Source organism: Pipistrellus kuhlii, unplaced genomic scaffold, assembly GCF_014108245.1.
Source record: "Pipistrellus kuhlii isolate mPipKuh1 unplaced genomic scaffold, mPipKuh1.p scaffold_m20_p_2, whole genome shotgun sequence".
In the NCBI taxonomy this organism is placed as follows: domain Eukaryota; kingdom Metazoa; phylum Chordata; class Mammalia; order Chiroptera; family Vespertilionidae; genus Pipistrellus; species Pipistrellus kuhlii.
Window position 1 is genome coordinate 148,787,436 of NW_023425515.1, and position 15,430 is coordinate 148,802,865.

Consider the following 15,430-nt stretch of genomic DNA (forward strand, 5'->3'; position numbering starts at 1 on the left):
CAGTATACCTCTAAGTGACATTATAACACTAATGCATAGTATAAGAATCTAAGAATAGTACACGTTTTTTCTTCTTCTTCTGGTCTTAATGCTATTGTTGCCATACATTTGACTTACAGCTATGTTAATAAAACCCACAATGCATTGCTTTTAATTTTATTTCAAGAGTTAATATCTTTTAAAAAGACTTAATAAGAAAATAGTCATGTATTTACCCACATGGCTGTTATTTCCAGTACTCTTCATTTGTATAGATTCAGATTTTCATCTTTTTTTTTCTCATCTTCATCTTTATTGAGTGTAAATAAAGTTGTATCATCCAGAACCTACTGACAAATAAACCATGGTAGAAAAAGTTATTCAAAAATATTATAAAATATGATCCTAATACTATACAGTTACTCATTCTTTGTAGATGGCGACCTTCAATGAATTTACGATACCATGAATATTCCAGAGAGTTTACTCATGGTGGGCCGCTTTGCCAAAAACAGGTACACTAGGCATGGGTGACACAATCTCAACAAAATCTTTGGGACTTTGAAAAGTGTGAGGAAGAAAAGGAAATATGCCAAGCAGACTATAATGATCCAGAAGAAAAAACATGCTGCACAAGAGTTTGACTTCAGTAAGATTTACAGCACAGAGGATCATAGCATCAAAGCAAATGCACAGATTTCCATCTTTTATTATTTTTGTTCTCCCTAAAGAATTCTTTTAATATTTGTCATAGTGTAATAAACTGATAATGAATTATTTCAGCTTCCATATGTCTAAAAGTGATTTTAATTTACCTGCATTTATTAACTATATTTTTGTTGGACATAGACTTCTAGATTTTTTTTTTTTTCATGCTGTCAAGATTCTGCCGTATTTTCTTCTTGCTTACATTGTTTTCAAGGAAAAATCTGCTATCATCCTTAAATGTGGTCCTTTGTACAAAATATATCTTTATTAACTCTGGGTCTCTTTATAATTTTCTCTGTATTGCAAGTTTTGAGAGATTTGATCATGATGTGCCTTGGGTTAGTTGTGCTCATATATGTTGCTTTTGGGATTTGCTGGGCTTGGATCTGTAGTCTCACCTCCCTACCCTCCACTTCAGGAACTCTGATTTTGCACATTGGACTGCTAGATGTCCCAGTAGCTTACTGGTTCTCTTTTCATTTATTTTGGCATGCTTTTTGACTTTGGCTGTCTTTATATCATCCATTTTTTATATCTTTCTCTGCCAAGCCATGTCAGATTTCTTGAACTCACTCCTCATCTTTTCAACTCAGAGTCAGCTGGTTTCCCCCTGAATTTCCCTTTCCTGAACTGTAGCCTGGAAAGTCTGAATTAAGCCTGGGCAATCATAGGGTTTATCTTATTTGTGGGCTATCTTTTGTAACCAAATTCCAGTGTCTTCAAAATAATTGTTCCATATATTCACCTGTCTTCTTCTTTGTCTTTTTCTGAATTGTTTCAGATTTGAGTGTAAATCCAGATTCTGTTACTCAATCAGATTAGCTTTTAATTTAAATGTGAAGATAGTTTCCAAGTTCAACTTTCCTAATCTAAAAAGTCCATGTTCTTTATTATTATGCTATATATAGCAGTTATTTTCACACTTTTTTATCTCATGGCACACAATACCTAATTAGTAAAATTCTGTGGCACACCTGAAAACATATGATTTTTTTGTTGTTGATCTGATGAAAAATGGGTATAATTTTAATTCATTCACACCAGATGGCTACTGTTGTGCTGGCTGTTGTCATTTTCTAAAATTTGACAACCTAAGAGAAAAGAGGTTAGTGCCCCTGACTAAATAGTCAGTTATGCATGCTTTATAAATTCTTGCAGCACACCAATTGAAAACTGATGCTAAAGTACATTATCAAAGGTGCTGTGAGACACCACTTTTTCTCTTACAGGGAATCACCAAGGATGTACAAGAGGTAGATGGAGAGCTCACATCTCACTGAAACTATAGAGAAAGCTGTCATCTGTGAAGAGAGGTGTGGAAAAGGTAAGTGATGTATGGCTTAAGACTGAATCTGCCTCTGAAGGAAGGGAGCCAGAAATCCAGTGAGGGATGAACAAGAGGGTTGCCAAGAAAGTACCCACAGCCAAGTTGTGGTTGGACAGCTCAGACCTCTAATAAGCCAAGTTTGATGGCTCCAGCAAAGACTGGAACCCAGAAGCAGGAACAAAGAAAGCAAAATGTGACAATAACATGGAACTTGGTTCTGAAAAGCCAAGGGAGATATGGGTCAGGGCAAGGGAGTAGCATTTGGTCATGAGGAGCCACAGTTAATAATTTAAGGAAACGATATTCTAAAATATGGATGGAAAACAATTTTTATGCATGAGTGGAAGGAGAGCAAGAGATGACAGTTAAGAATATTTTAATTCTGGACAGTGCTGAGTGAACTTGGGGGATAGCACTGTATTATGTTGTGTGTGTTTTTTTTTTGTTGTTTGTTTTTTGTAGCATTTGGCTGATATAATGTGGAAATAAAGGCTAGCAGTGGCAGAGGGTAATTGACTATGAGATCTGAAAGATAGTCAGTGTATCGAAAGGAATGACATTTTTGAGCCAGATGCTGTAGCATTCCAGGCAGAATGACACTGACAGAAGGGAGCTGCACAGCATAACCCCTAGTGGTGAAGAGCTGAGGGAAGACAGAGGCACAGTGAGGAGCTTGGTCCCAGGCCAAAATCCTATGTGTGACCTGCCTGGCCCAACCATAGGTGATTACAAAGCTTTGCCTCACAGGTCTCATGGGTGGAAGCTCCCCCTCCCCACACCAGACTTGGTGCACAGCCAACACTTTGCAGTTTTTAGGAGGCGGTTGTAGTCAAGGACTCAAGCCCTCATCCCTGAGTCAGCCAGCCATGTTTGTATGTTATATCTCTGCGTTCCTATTCTAGGCACCTTCACGCAGAGGCCTCCTTATTGGCCTGGGATGAGGTACTTTTCTCCACTTTAATTCAGTACCTTTCCACTCCTATTCTTTATACATACACCTAACCCCACCCTCACTCCTAAGTCTGTAAAGGCAGGAGCTTTGGGTTCTGGGATCCTCAACAGTAGGAAGAGTCCCCCACCCCCAGACCCAATTGCACTAATCCACCTGAGCTTGCCTGGTGCTGTTCCATGGGAAAAAAGGAAATACTGAGGAACCAAAGCCACCTTTTGTCTCCTGCTTGCTCTGTCACAATAAGTGAATAAAGACTTGAATATTACTCTCAGTTTGACCCACTGTCCTAATTGACCACAACCTTGACATCTGGTTCCTTAACAGTCAGGGCCTAAAAAATTAACAATTTTTCAAATGAAAATGAAAGTGCTTTAAGCTCCATATGTAATTCAAAATTATAAAGGTTCTGCTGTATCAGTAAAAGAAGGTATAATGTTTGGGTACAAACTTATATGCATAAAGACTTTTTCTTCTAAGAGTTTCTACAAATTACATAAAAGGGTTGAAAATTAGTTAGTGAGGTTAATCATAACATTTTTAGTAATAAATGTACAACATCATATCATAATTATATTAATAAAGTAAAAATTGATGCTGATGAAAGATATAATATGATGTGTGGCTGATATTAAAACTGTTCTTTGAATATCAGAAACTTATTAATTTTATATAATTTACAGTGTTAAATTTAGTGTTTAAACCATGGTAGGCATACAGTAAACATGTATTATTTTCAATTAAATTAAATATTTAGGCTATTGTTTTGGTTTAAATTTGAACTTTGTCATACATGTATTATTCAATCATTCATGCATTTTTCATCAAATATTTTAGCATGTGTCTACTACATACCAACTACTATACAAGGCCTTTAATAAAAAGATAAAAAAAATACTTGATTCCTGACCCCACAGAAATATCAGTGCTCATACAATGTTAGCTAGCTCTTAGGAAAATCATCATTTAGTGTTGATAAGAGTAGTTTTAATAAGGCTGTACTAAAGTCTTCAGAGGAAAATAAGCAATGTCTAAACATCAAATACAATGGAGATAGCTGATGGTGAATATTTTACCATAAAGAAAAAAATAATAAATAGAACCACTTCTTAAAGGTTCTTAGAATATAACAGAAAAACAAATATTCTATTTAGATTTTTTTATGCCTGTGCAAGATTTTTCCAGTCTGATTATTTTCTCATAGCATTGTGGCCTTGTCTCCAATACATATCCTGCTTACTGTTCTAAGGATCTAACTAAAAATTTCTTCCCTATTTTCTTTCTCTTCCTGTCTCTTTGCTCTTTTTATTTCTTCCTTAATTTTTCTTCCTTTTATTAGTATATAGAATTTAAAATGCAGCTACCTGAAGAGACAGGATAAATGTTAAATTTTTATCTTAGCAAAAGTGTAGCAAGAAATGTTTTAGGTAAACACTTGACCTAGAAATGCCTTTTTACATGTGGTGCAGTGGCTTAAAACTGGAAAAAGTGAACTAAAAATATAAACTATTTAAATTTACATATGATGTCCTCTTAGAAATGCTTAATGATTTGCTTGATTTTAATTGCAGTACAAGAAGATGAGTGCCCAGATCTGAAATCAAAGGCAAGATTGTCTAGATTTTTCTTTAAAGTATTATATTTTTCCTTTTGGCATTTTGGAGCTAGTAAACAAAATAATCCCATAGTCCATAGAAAAACTGATTAAAAATTTTGAGACTACCATTTATGTATATTTACCATTCCTGTAAATAGCACTCACTTAAGAATAAAAATTTTTATACCAAAAGAAAAACTTATAGTCAAAATGAATACTAAGGGGGGAAAAAAAGTCTTATATCTTTTGACCAACAATTATCACAGTTATCTTACCACCGAGGAAACTAACATATCCTTCTTAAATACCTATGGGCTAAATCAGGGTTTTAAATTACAGCTCTGCCTTTGGGGGTGATTAAAAACAATCATCTATTCCATGGGATAAGGTAAATTCACTCATTCTTCCCACCCTCCCTCTCTCCCTGTGTGTTTCTTTCCCATATTTTTATTACACCCCAAATATGAGTGATTGCTACATAGCAGACACTGAGTAGGGTGCTGAGGTGATAGAAATAAACAAGACAAACCTCTTCTCTTTAGATCAGTTGCAGAAGACAAGCCTAAACATTGGTACAAGGTAATCTGTGCCATAACAGAAGCTTATTCAAAGTGCAATGACAATCCATACTTTCATTCATCTGCCATCAGGGTCCAAGGCAAAGAAGAAGTCATCACCAGATGCCTGTGGGGTCCTAACTCTTCTTCTTGACATACTTTAGCTCCCTTTATGTCATGAGAACAGAGCAGATGATGTTGACAAAAACCTGCCTCAAATAAGCAGTAAATCCAGTAGAGGGACCCTTGCAAGTAGTCCCAGTAGAGAGAAAAAGGTAGGAGAGGGCTCTCTGCCAAGTATCAATGCACACAGTGCAGCTGTCAATCTTCTGTGTCCCTCAGGATGGAAGAGGCATAGACACAGGAGAACAAATGTGAGAGATGACGGGCTAAGAAACAGGATAGAACACAATGATCCACATCACAAAAGGAAGTCTAGTAATACACAGGGGTGGACAAAAGTAGGTTTACATTTGTGAGTACATGAAATGCAGTTTAGTCTTGTATTATTATTTATTTTTGTATTATATATTTTTCAATATAATCAACTATAAACGTACCTTTGCCCACCCCTATGTAATTATAATAATGCCTTACATTTGTATAGCAGGTCAGAATTTCACATCTCTTTCATACACAGCATTTTCTTTAAGTCTCAAAGCAAATCTGGAAGCCAAACAAGGAAAATATTAACTTTTCCACTTGACAGCTGAGGAAATTGAGGTTCCAGCAAGTTAAATGAGTTGCCAAAGGTCACAAAGCTTGGCCTCCTAAGGAGGAGTCCAGGGATTTCTCCTCTGCTTCCTGTATTTCGCTTGCAGTGTTTGCCTGGGAGTGGCATGCATGCTGTTTCTGCACGTGAAAGAACAATGCTCCAGGTATCGTAGTTTCTGAGTTTGACTCTCATTCCTGCCATTTACTCCCTTCATGATAAAGACAGAAGGCCACTGCTCTTTTCTATTATGGAGAGCAGAAAACCACAGTCAGTAAATATCTATGGAGGCCTCATTTGGTAAGTGCTTGATTTTTTTATTTTTTTTGTGGTTTCCTGATTCAGCAACACATTTGTAACCTGAAATAATACATAACTGTACAAATAACCTGAAACCTTATCTACCCCCTGAAAGTGCCCAAAGTATGGTGATTATATGATTTTATAGCTGAAAAGGGAGCAAACCCTATAATTTTATAATGCACAACCATCGTGTAGTGCATCATAGAACAAGGTCATGGGGCACATTCAGCTCTCATGTTTGATGGAAATGTACTAGAGGCAGAGCCTGGCTCTTAATTTTTTTTCTTTTAATTTTGTCTTTTTATATAACCTTTTTCCTATCACTTATGTCCCATTTTTGAAATAGCACAGGATCCCAGGATGGTCATGATTTTTATCCCCCTATAACCAATAGTGTACAATGGAGCAGTTGGAATAGAGGTGTAATGAAAGAAGCATTCAGAAACAAAAGTTTGTTCCATGCAAAATAACACAAATGGTGATCCTCAGAAGAAAAGATACAATTGTGCAGTGCTTTCCTACTCCAGGAATATGTGTAACCATCTACACATTTTGCCATATAGATGGATCACCTATGTTTTCAGTGTTTCTTTAACTAAAACTTTTTTTTTAATTTTAGCTTAAATTAATTTATCATAAAAGATAATCCATCTCTTAATCTCACCAAAGAGAAAGCCCAAGCATGGCTAGCATTGCTCAGTGGTTAGAGTATGGGCCCATGCACCAGAGAGTCTCAGGTTCAAGGGCATGTACCTGAGTTGCAGGTTTGATTCCCTGCCCCAGTTGGGGTGCATACAGAAGGCAGCCAAATGATATGGCTCTCTCACATTGATGTTTCACTTTCTCACCCTCTTTCTTTCTCTGAAACTCAATAAAAAAAATTATCTTTGGGTGTGGATTAACAAAAGAGAGAGAGAGAGAGAGAGAGAGAGAGAGAGAGAGAGAGAGAGAGAGAGAGAGAGAGAGAGAGAGAGAGAGAGAGAGAGAGAGAGAGAGAGAGAGAGAGAGAGAGAAAAATAAAAACTATACTATTGAATTGTTAATGATATTTTTGACTACCTCAAATTCTTAGACCGACACTGTTCCCGTTCATTAAAAAAAAAAAATAGAGAGGGAGATAGAGATATTTGTCAGTCCTATCGGTCAGCTGATGTTATAAGGACATGAAACTGAAACATTCTCTGATAATAATCAGAAGGTGTTGGAAACAAGTGAAAAGACCTTGCCCAAGGTATGATTCATTATTATTTATCAACACACTACTACCTAAAACTACCTCTAACACATAGCTCATCCTTGGGCAAAACACACCTACTAATTTTTTCTTAACCTACATAGTATATAGGAAATATTTAATACTTAATACATACGTGTTAAATAAATGTTAAATCAGACCTGGACTGATGTTTATTATTTTTTTTAGTTCCTTTGTCTGGCAAGATCACCTTTATAATCCTAATCGATGGCATCAGACTTTCAACACAAATGTGAAAATATGAAGCACAAAGTAGATAATTTATTGACCAGTATTTGGATCTGAATGGACAGAACAAGAAGGCATGTATTCCCACAATCAAACTGATTACAGGGATGGAGGATCCTATATACTTTGGGCTATGCAAAGTCAAATTACATATGTGCTCTTTCTATTTTTCCATTAGTATGTAAGGTAAAATACTAAAAGTTTCATATAGAACTCAAAGAAAAAAATACCATATATTTTAGCCATAGTATCAATATTATAGAAGAAGCTATTGCTTCTTTACTGATTCATCTGCTTAGGAAAACTGACCTTTATCTAATTAGAATTTCCCATTTAGACTTGAATCTAAAATGACTGTGGCGTATATTCCATATCATACACTCAACTATTATTCTTGCAGACATTTTTCATATATTGTCCTAATTGCATCTAGAAAGTATAATAAAATTTTACCATGTTTTAAAGATAAAGAGGGTTCTGCATAGGAATCAAAATAATGTGTTTTAGCTATTAATGCCAGGTTTCAAAGAACCTAGAGGCAGACTTAAAAAATAATGATCTTGTGAGAATGATAAACATTATACTAACTCAGAAGCATGGTAATGGCATTGAAAGCTTAATAAAGCCAATTGAATGCAACTTAAAATTTAATGCATTTTAATATAGAATAAAATAAGAATGTACACATTAGATCATTAGTAAGAAAAAAGTAAGTTAAAAGTAAAAAAATGGAACTATTAAAAGATATTGTAGACATATGTTTTAAGTTATGCATAAAAATAATCTATTACCTATTTGAAAGACTTTAAATGATACAGGTTAAAGGTGGGGTCTTAGAACAAAGCAAGAACATGTCCCTTGGTACCTCATACTTGTATTTATGAACCTTAAAATTATACAACTAAGAAACCACAAGATTGCTGTGATAAAAATTTGTATGACCCAATCAGTCTAAATCCAATCCCTACTCTGCCTGAATCCAGGGAGATTAACTGATTGATGACCTTTCTAGCCATGTTCAACATAAATAAATAAAGGTAAAGGAAAAACTGGAATGAAAAAACAAAATCTTAATATACTGAGAAAACCAACATTGCTAGTGGGACTGTGAATGGTATAGCAACTCTGGAAGACAGTATAACAGTATCTCACCAAATTAAACATACTCTTACCACACAACCCAGCTTTCACAATCTTTGGAATTTTCTCAAAGGAGTTGAAACTTGTGTCCACAGATGCTTTTAGCAGGTTCACTCCTAATGGCCAGAAGTTGAAAGCAAACAAAGATGTCCTTCAGTTGGTGTATAGATAAACTGTGCTACATTCAGACAATGAAATATTATTCAGCCATTAAAAAAAAATGAGCTATCAAAACATGAAAGACATGGAGGAACCTTAAACGCATATTTCTAAGTGAAAGAGCCTAAACTAAGAAGGCTGCATAGTGTTTGATTCCAACTCTATGACATTTTGGAAAAGACAAATTTATGGAAACAGTAAAAAGAACAGTAGTTTCCTGGGGTAGGAGACACAGATTTTTAGAGAAGTGGAAATACTGTACATGATATTATATTGATGGATATATGTCATCATACTTTTGTCAAAACCCAAAACATCAAGAGTAAATCCCAAGAAAACTATGGACTATAGTGAGTATAATGTATCCATGTAGGTTCATCCTTGATAACAAATACAGCACTCTGGTAAGTGACATTCATAATGGAGGAGGCTGTGCATGTGTGAGGGTAGAGACTGTATGGAAAAATCTATATCTATTCCTCTCAATTTTATTGTAAGTCTAAAATTGCTCTAAAAATTAAGTCTTTAAAAATAATTAAGAAACCAATCGTATTCAAAGTAAAGATATTGATAAAGTGGCAGTCCTGAGCAAATGTCTTATTAGATTTGCAGATTATGTTTAGCACAGTAAACTCAAGCACTATTTTCTCAGAAAAGGGTGAAAAGCCAATTTTATGGAGCTGCATCTACAGAGAAATCTTATCTTCAGATTAAGCTCTTATGCTTAAAGTTATCAAAAAATGAAAAGAACTGTTTAATGTAAAATCTTACAGGCATAAAACTGAACAGAAATCAATTTTAGAGGACATTTTTGAAGAGCTCCTCATTCAACAATTCATTATCATTTACAACTCTCAGCAAAGTGATCAGTCTTATTTATGAAGCAAATGTTTACTGTGTTCTTCATGTGTCAGACACAGATTTCAGTGTCTGGAAATCTGCTTTTGCCCAGCCAAACTACCTTATTTGGTACAGTTCAAAATACTGAAGAGTCTTTCCATATTTTACTGTTCTAGATTTTGCCTTTGAAGTCACATGGCTAAATGGACTTCCTCTTTCAGAAGCCATCCTCCAAGATTAAGAAAAAAACATCCCTAGTTTGCCAGACATTTAACCTTTGTGCTACCTTTGCACCTGTGTCCTCAAGGCAGCTGTTCAATAACCTCTCCTCAGAGCTCTTTAGAAATAATTTATAAATTAAAGCTTTCTGCTGGAGATGCTAAATACAACTTAGATTTAAATACAAATGCAATTTAGATTAAATGGGAGAATTGGGGCATGTAAACATAGCAGTCAGAGCAAGAGAGCAGGGTGTTGACTGTGCTTATTGATGAGAAAAAGGAACTGGGAATCAGAGTTATATCCCCCAAACTGTTACTTTCTGTTGTTATTGGGAGAAAAACATTGAACCTGTCTCAGCTTACCCATATGGAAAGAAAAACTTTATTTTTTTTCTCATGTGAGTCTTAACAAGATTATTAAAATTACCTGAACTCACTTTTTTTTTTCATTTATAATAAAGACATACATTTTGCCCTGATTTGTGTGGCTCAGAGAATAGAGCATCTGCCTGCAGACTCAAGGGTCCCAGGTTTGGTTCCGGTCAAGGGCATGTACCTTGGTTTTAGGCACATCCCCAGTAGTAAATACCTGCAATATGTTAACACTACTTAAAAAAAAAAAAAAAAAAAGACATACAATTTAAAAATTAAAAATAAATAAATTTTACATCATCCATAGGGTGTTTTGTGTACAATATCCAACTTCCAAGACTGAGATAAATGAGGCAAAGCCACGTTCACTGGTTGTCAGACAGAGCATTATGTCCTGATGGTTCAAAAATTTAGCAAAGTGTTCACAGTCCATGGGTAAAGCTAAGAAACAGAGGTCATTTCAGGGGAAAATGAGGTATGACCAAGTATTGTATTAAGTCACCAGAGGAAACAAATGTAGCCTGGGCCTCACTATTGTCCTTTTGGAGTTATGTTTACTGAAGCAACAGCAGAGAAAGAAGGTACTTCTCAATGTCTCACAATTGTCACACTGAATGGGGAGAGAAAGGGGAGGGGGGTATCACGTGGGGTTTGGCTTTGAAGGTGATATTCCGCAAAAGAGTGACCAATAAGAAGGGAATATCAAGGGACATAGAATTGCAGCCTTTATAACTCTTAGCATAAATAGAGCTCGGTGGGTTATCCTCTTGGGACCACCTCCCTTTGTGGGAGTCTGCATTTGCTTCCAATAAATGTCCACCCTTTTCATCTACCACCTTTTGTCCGTGGCTTCGTTCTTTGAATCCATCTGGACAAGAACTTAGGAAAGAAATGACCCTTGCACCCTGCTCAGGAAAAACATAGTCTCACATAGAAAGGCATCTGATTCCCTATTTTAACCCAATAATTCTTTATAATTATTTTTAAATTTAAAAAGTGACTCAACTTCCTTCTATTTTAGTTTCTAATATATAAAGTGGGACCAGTAATGCTTTCCCCTATCTACCTAGTAGAGTTGTCATGGAAACTGAATGAAAAAATATATGGTAGACTCCCACTTGGGCCTAAATTGGGCCCAGTGCTAGGGTTAATGTAAGCATAATTTGTTAGCTGATGGGAGGGTGTACTCAAAGAATCCATGTAGTTAATATAAATGTCCCAGGAGGTGGAAGAAAGGAAGAAAAATGTAGCATAAAATAGGCTAACCCAAAACATTCTCTCCACTTCCCTGGAGTCTGGCACCTCAAGGGTCATCAAGGATATTAGTATTCTCATGGTAAACAGGGACACTAGCAGGCACTTTTCATTTTTAAAGTAATTTGGAGGACAGAGAACATTAACCAAAGAATCCAGTACCACAGACATCTTGTGATAGCAACAGCTGACACAGTACTGTAAGCCAAGGTCAGCATCTCCTTGGGACTCCCAGAAACATCAAGGTGGGAGGGGCTGCCAGTTTATGTGCAAACGAAGGCAAGATGCCACCACAACTGCTTTTTTAATGTTAACATTACTTATTTGTATCCAGGGAATAAAAGTCAAATTATTAATATTAAAGTGCCTTTGCAAACTACAAAGTCCAATGCAAAAGCAATGTAATACTATGCTTTTAAAATGTGTAAACCTCTGGGCATATCTTTCCTATTGTAGATGCACAATTTTAAAAGAAAAGATTTATACAAACCTATTGGTCTCATGAAACTAATGTGCAAATCAGAATCATTATCAAAATACAGAGAAAACAGGTACTTTACTTTTCTCCTGACCAAGTTCCTGTCTATTTTTAGATTTGTACAGAAGTGCTGCTCTTGAATAGATAATTAAAGAGCTAAAAGGGAAAGTCAATATGGGAGAAATTATGTTTATTAACTTAATACACTACATTTGTTTCCTCTGGAATAATCTGCTTCATCCTCCTGAGCCAATATTATTTATCAAGCACCATTTCTGGGAAATGAGGAAAGGTGTGGGCATTAGAAATACTAAGGGATCTCTTCTCCCCTCTTATGCAAACCCTTTTTGTCACCTGTGTTCAATTTCACAAGCCTGAAAACCACCTGTCTGAAAGATGAATTGCCCTCAAACTCTACTATGCTGAACTTTGCCCAAATTAAAGTGAGCATGTTTTATGCATGATCTTGAAGTCTAGATGAATGCAGGGAGGAAAACTACAAAGACTGCCTTTCCCAGCTCTGCAGACTAATTGTGGTCATCTTAGGCTGGCTGGCAGAATCCCAATTCCTCCCTTAATCTGCATCTGGAGCGGAATGTCCTTAATGTGTAAGTGTTTACTTTAGGGTGGATATGGGATCTGGGTTTTGTTCTTAACAACTGTCAGTCATTTCACCAACACTCTCAAACAAATTACTCAAGAAGGCCTAATACGTAGGCCATTGGCTATTTAATATATTCAATGCTGAGGGATTACTCTAGCCAACCCTGTGATGAGAACTAAGTGATGGGAACAAAGTAGTGAAGAAGATCTAGTCCTTCCTCTCATAGAAATACATGCATAACAAATTAAGACTGTATTTTCAGACAGTGTCAAATGTTATTTAAAAATAATTAAGGCGGTCAGTGAATATGAGAAGGTATGAATCATGTAAACAAATCTTGGGTCAGAGAAGTCCAGGCAGGAAGGGCAATCGATGTCAAGATCTTGAGGGGGAGGGGGCATGAGCTTGGCAGATGGGAATAACAGCAAGGCAGAGTGGCAAGAGCAAAGAGGAGTGGTAGTCCCAGAGATAGGGGGGAGAGGAAAGGACACACTTTCAATGGCTTTGTTCGCTCTTAAAATAAATTTGAGCTTTATCAGAATGAGAGCAGAAATCAGTGGAAAGGAGTTTACACATACTAATTTGGGGTTGGGAACAGCTCTGGCTGCAATGTAGAGAACAGACAGAATCAGTGGGAGCAGAAACTGGTCAATAAATCAGGGAAGTCAGTATAGATTGTAATGAGAGGGTTTTTTCCTTTCATTTTTTAGTATAATTGTAAGAAATACAGTCCTGTGCAACTTTTTTTGAGCTTACTTTTTAAAGAAGTCTGTTGCTATGGAGGTTACTAAGGAAACCAAGCAAAGCCTGAGAGATAAGTGACCAGTATTTTATGCAGACTTTATGTAAATGCCGGAGTGTAGAGCCAGGAGATTAATCCCCCTAAGAAGAAAAATGCATGAATTAGAAGGTACAGTGTGTGTGTGTGTGTGTGTGTGTGTGTGTGTGTGTGTATGTGTGTGTGTTTTAACCACTCTCAGGAGAAAGGGAAATGGTGGCATGCCACATGGGGGCTAACAAAAAAGTTATTTGTCTTGATAGGAGACATAACTCATGCTTCAACAAAAGTTAGAACTAGCTAATATTCTATAGGTCAATTTTAAAAATCCAGTAAAAACAGACAGATTGAACTCATTTGAAGAAAAGAGCCAAGTGTAGTAATGGAAGGACTGTCTGCCATGGAGATAGTTGATTATGAGTCAGAACACACAGAAACTTCTAAAGTGTCTTCTGCTATAAAATAAGGAGGCAAAAATTCATCTTGCTGGTTGGTGAGAAGGTTAGTTTACCACCAACAAATTTATTTTCTGCGTTTCATACCAGAAATCTTTGGAAGATGACTGCCCATTGAGGCCTGCATTTCTCAGCTTCCTCCTGATTCCTTGCTGCCCCTCTCCGAACATCTCCCATGAGAGTTATTCTGGCTAATAGGACATCTGTATGCCATTTCCTAGGCAGTTTTTAAGAAGCAGTTATGCTATGACACATGCTCTTTTCCCCCTGTTGGCGGGTAAATGTGGAGGATGCTGGGGCCAAGGATAGAGAAACCACCTGGAGGAAAGCAAGTCATGTAACGGGATCAAAAATTGGACAGACAGACTTACCATCTTAAATCATTGGATTAGTAAGCCATTGGTTGTTTGAATTACCATAACTGATACATGTGCTTATTTATGAGCATTGCAAATGACGCAGAGTCCATCTCTGGACCATGAATGTTTCACAAATTAAATCGCAAACTGTATTAATTTTGTTCCCTTGCTCAAATTACTTAACCCCTCTGAGTATTAAGTCACTCATAAGCTATGTCTTCTCTAAGTATTTTCTTCTCCACTCTGAGCATTCCCAACTCTGTTCTGTCTGTCATTCTTCAAATGGAGAAGATTTTGGATCTCTGTCTTTTCTAAAAGCTCTCAGGTTGGCCAATGCTTCTCTAAAGAGCACCGCCCAGGATTAAATGTGTTACCATAAACAGTCTAATAGAGTGGCAATCTAATTTAGCTTGTTTTGAATACTAGACATCTATTGTCCTTAAAGACTAAAATGGAAACGGGTGAAACCAAGTGTTTCTCTACTCACTCAGTGGTACTGAGTTAATGAGTGTAAGTGAGTGTATAATGATGCAGTTATGTTCTGGGACCTGAGTTTGAATTTCATTGTATTTGTTTTAACTCAATGTTTTACTATGGATGTCACCAACCACATAAAGGATTCCTTTCAACTTAAGTGTTATTCCCAAATCTGATAAACATGGCTTCTATATATTTTTCCAAGCCATTATCCAAATGCTGAACTGCAAAGGCCAAATCAATTACATTTTTTCCAGGAGAACAGTTTCAAATTTCCCAAAAAATATACAGATTTTAGACATGTATTTCCAAAGTAGCCACCAACCATTTTTATAGTCAGGAACTGACTTGAATGCATTAGTAAATTTCCACTTTTTGTATTACTAGGTGATTTTAACCTCCTGTACAATTATCCACAACTAATCCAATTATCAGGGCTTATTGACTCAAGAAGCAGATACATTTCACAAACATTTAACAAAGCAATTTTCAAATTTCCTCTTGGAATTTAGAGTGTAGGGATGTCCAGGAATGCTATACATAGTGCAATAAACAGATCTACCTTGCACATTAGATAATTATTTCATGCCTGTAAACTATCAAATATACTGTGGTAGATTCATGCAGATGAATAATTTATATATATATATATATATATATATATATATATATATATAT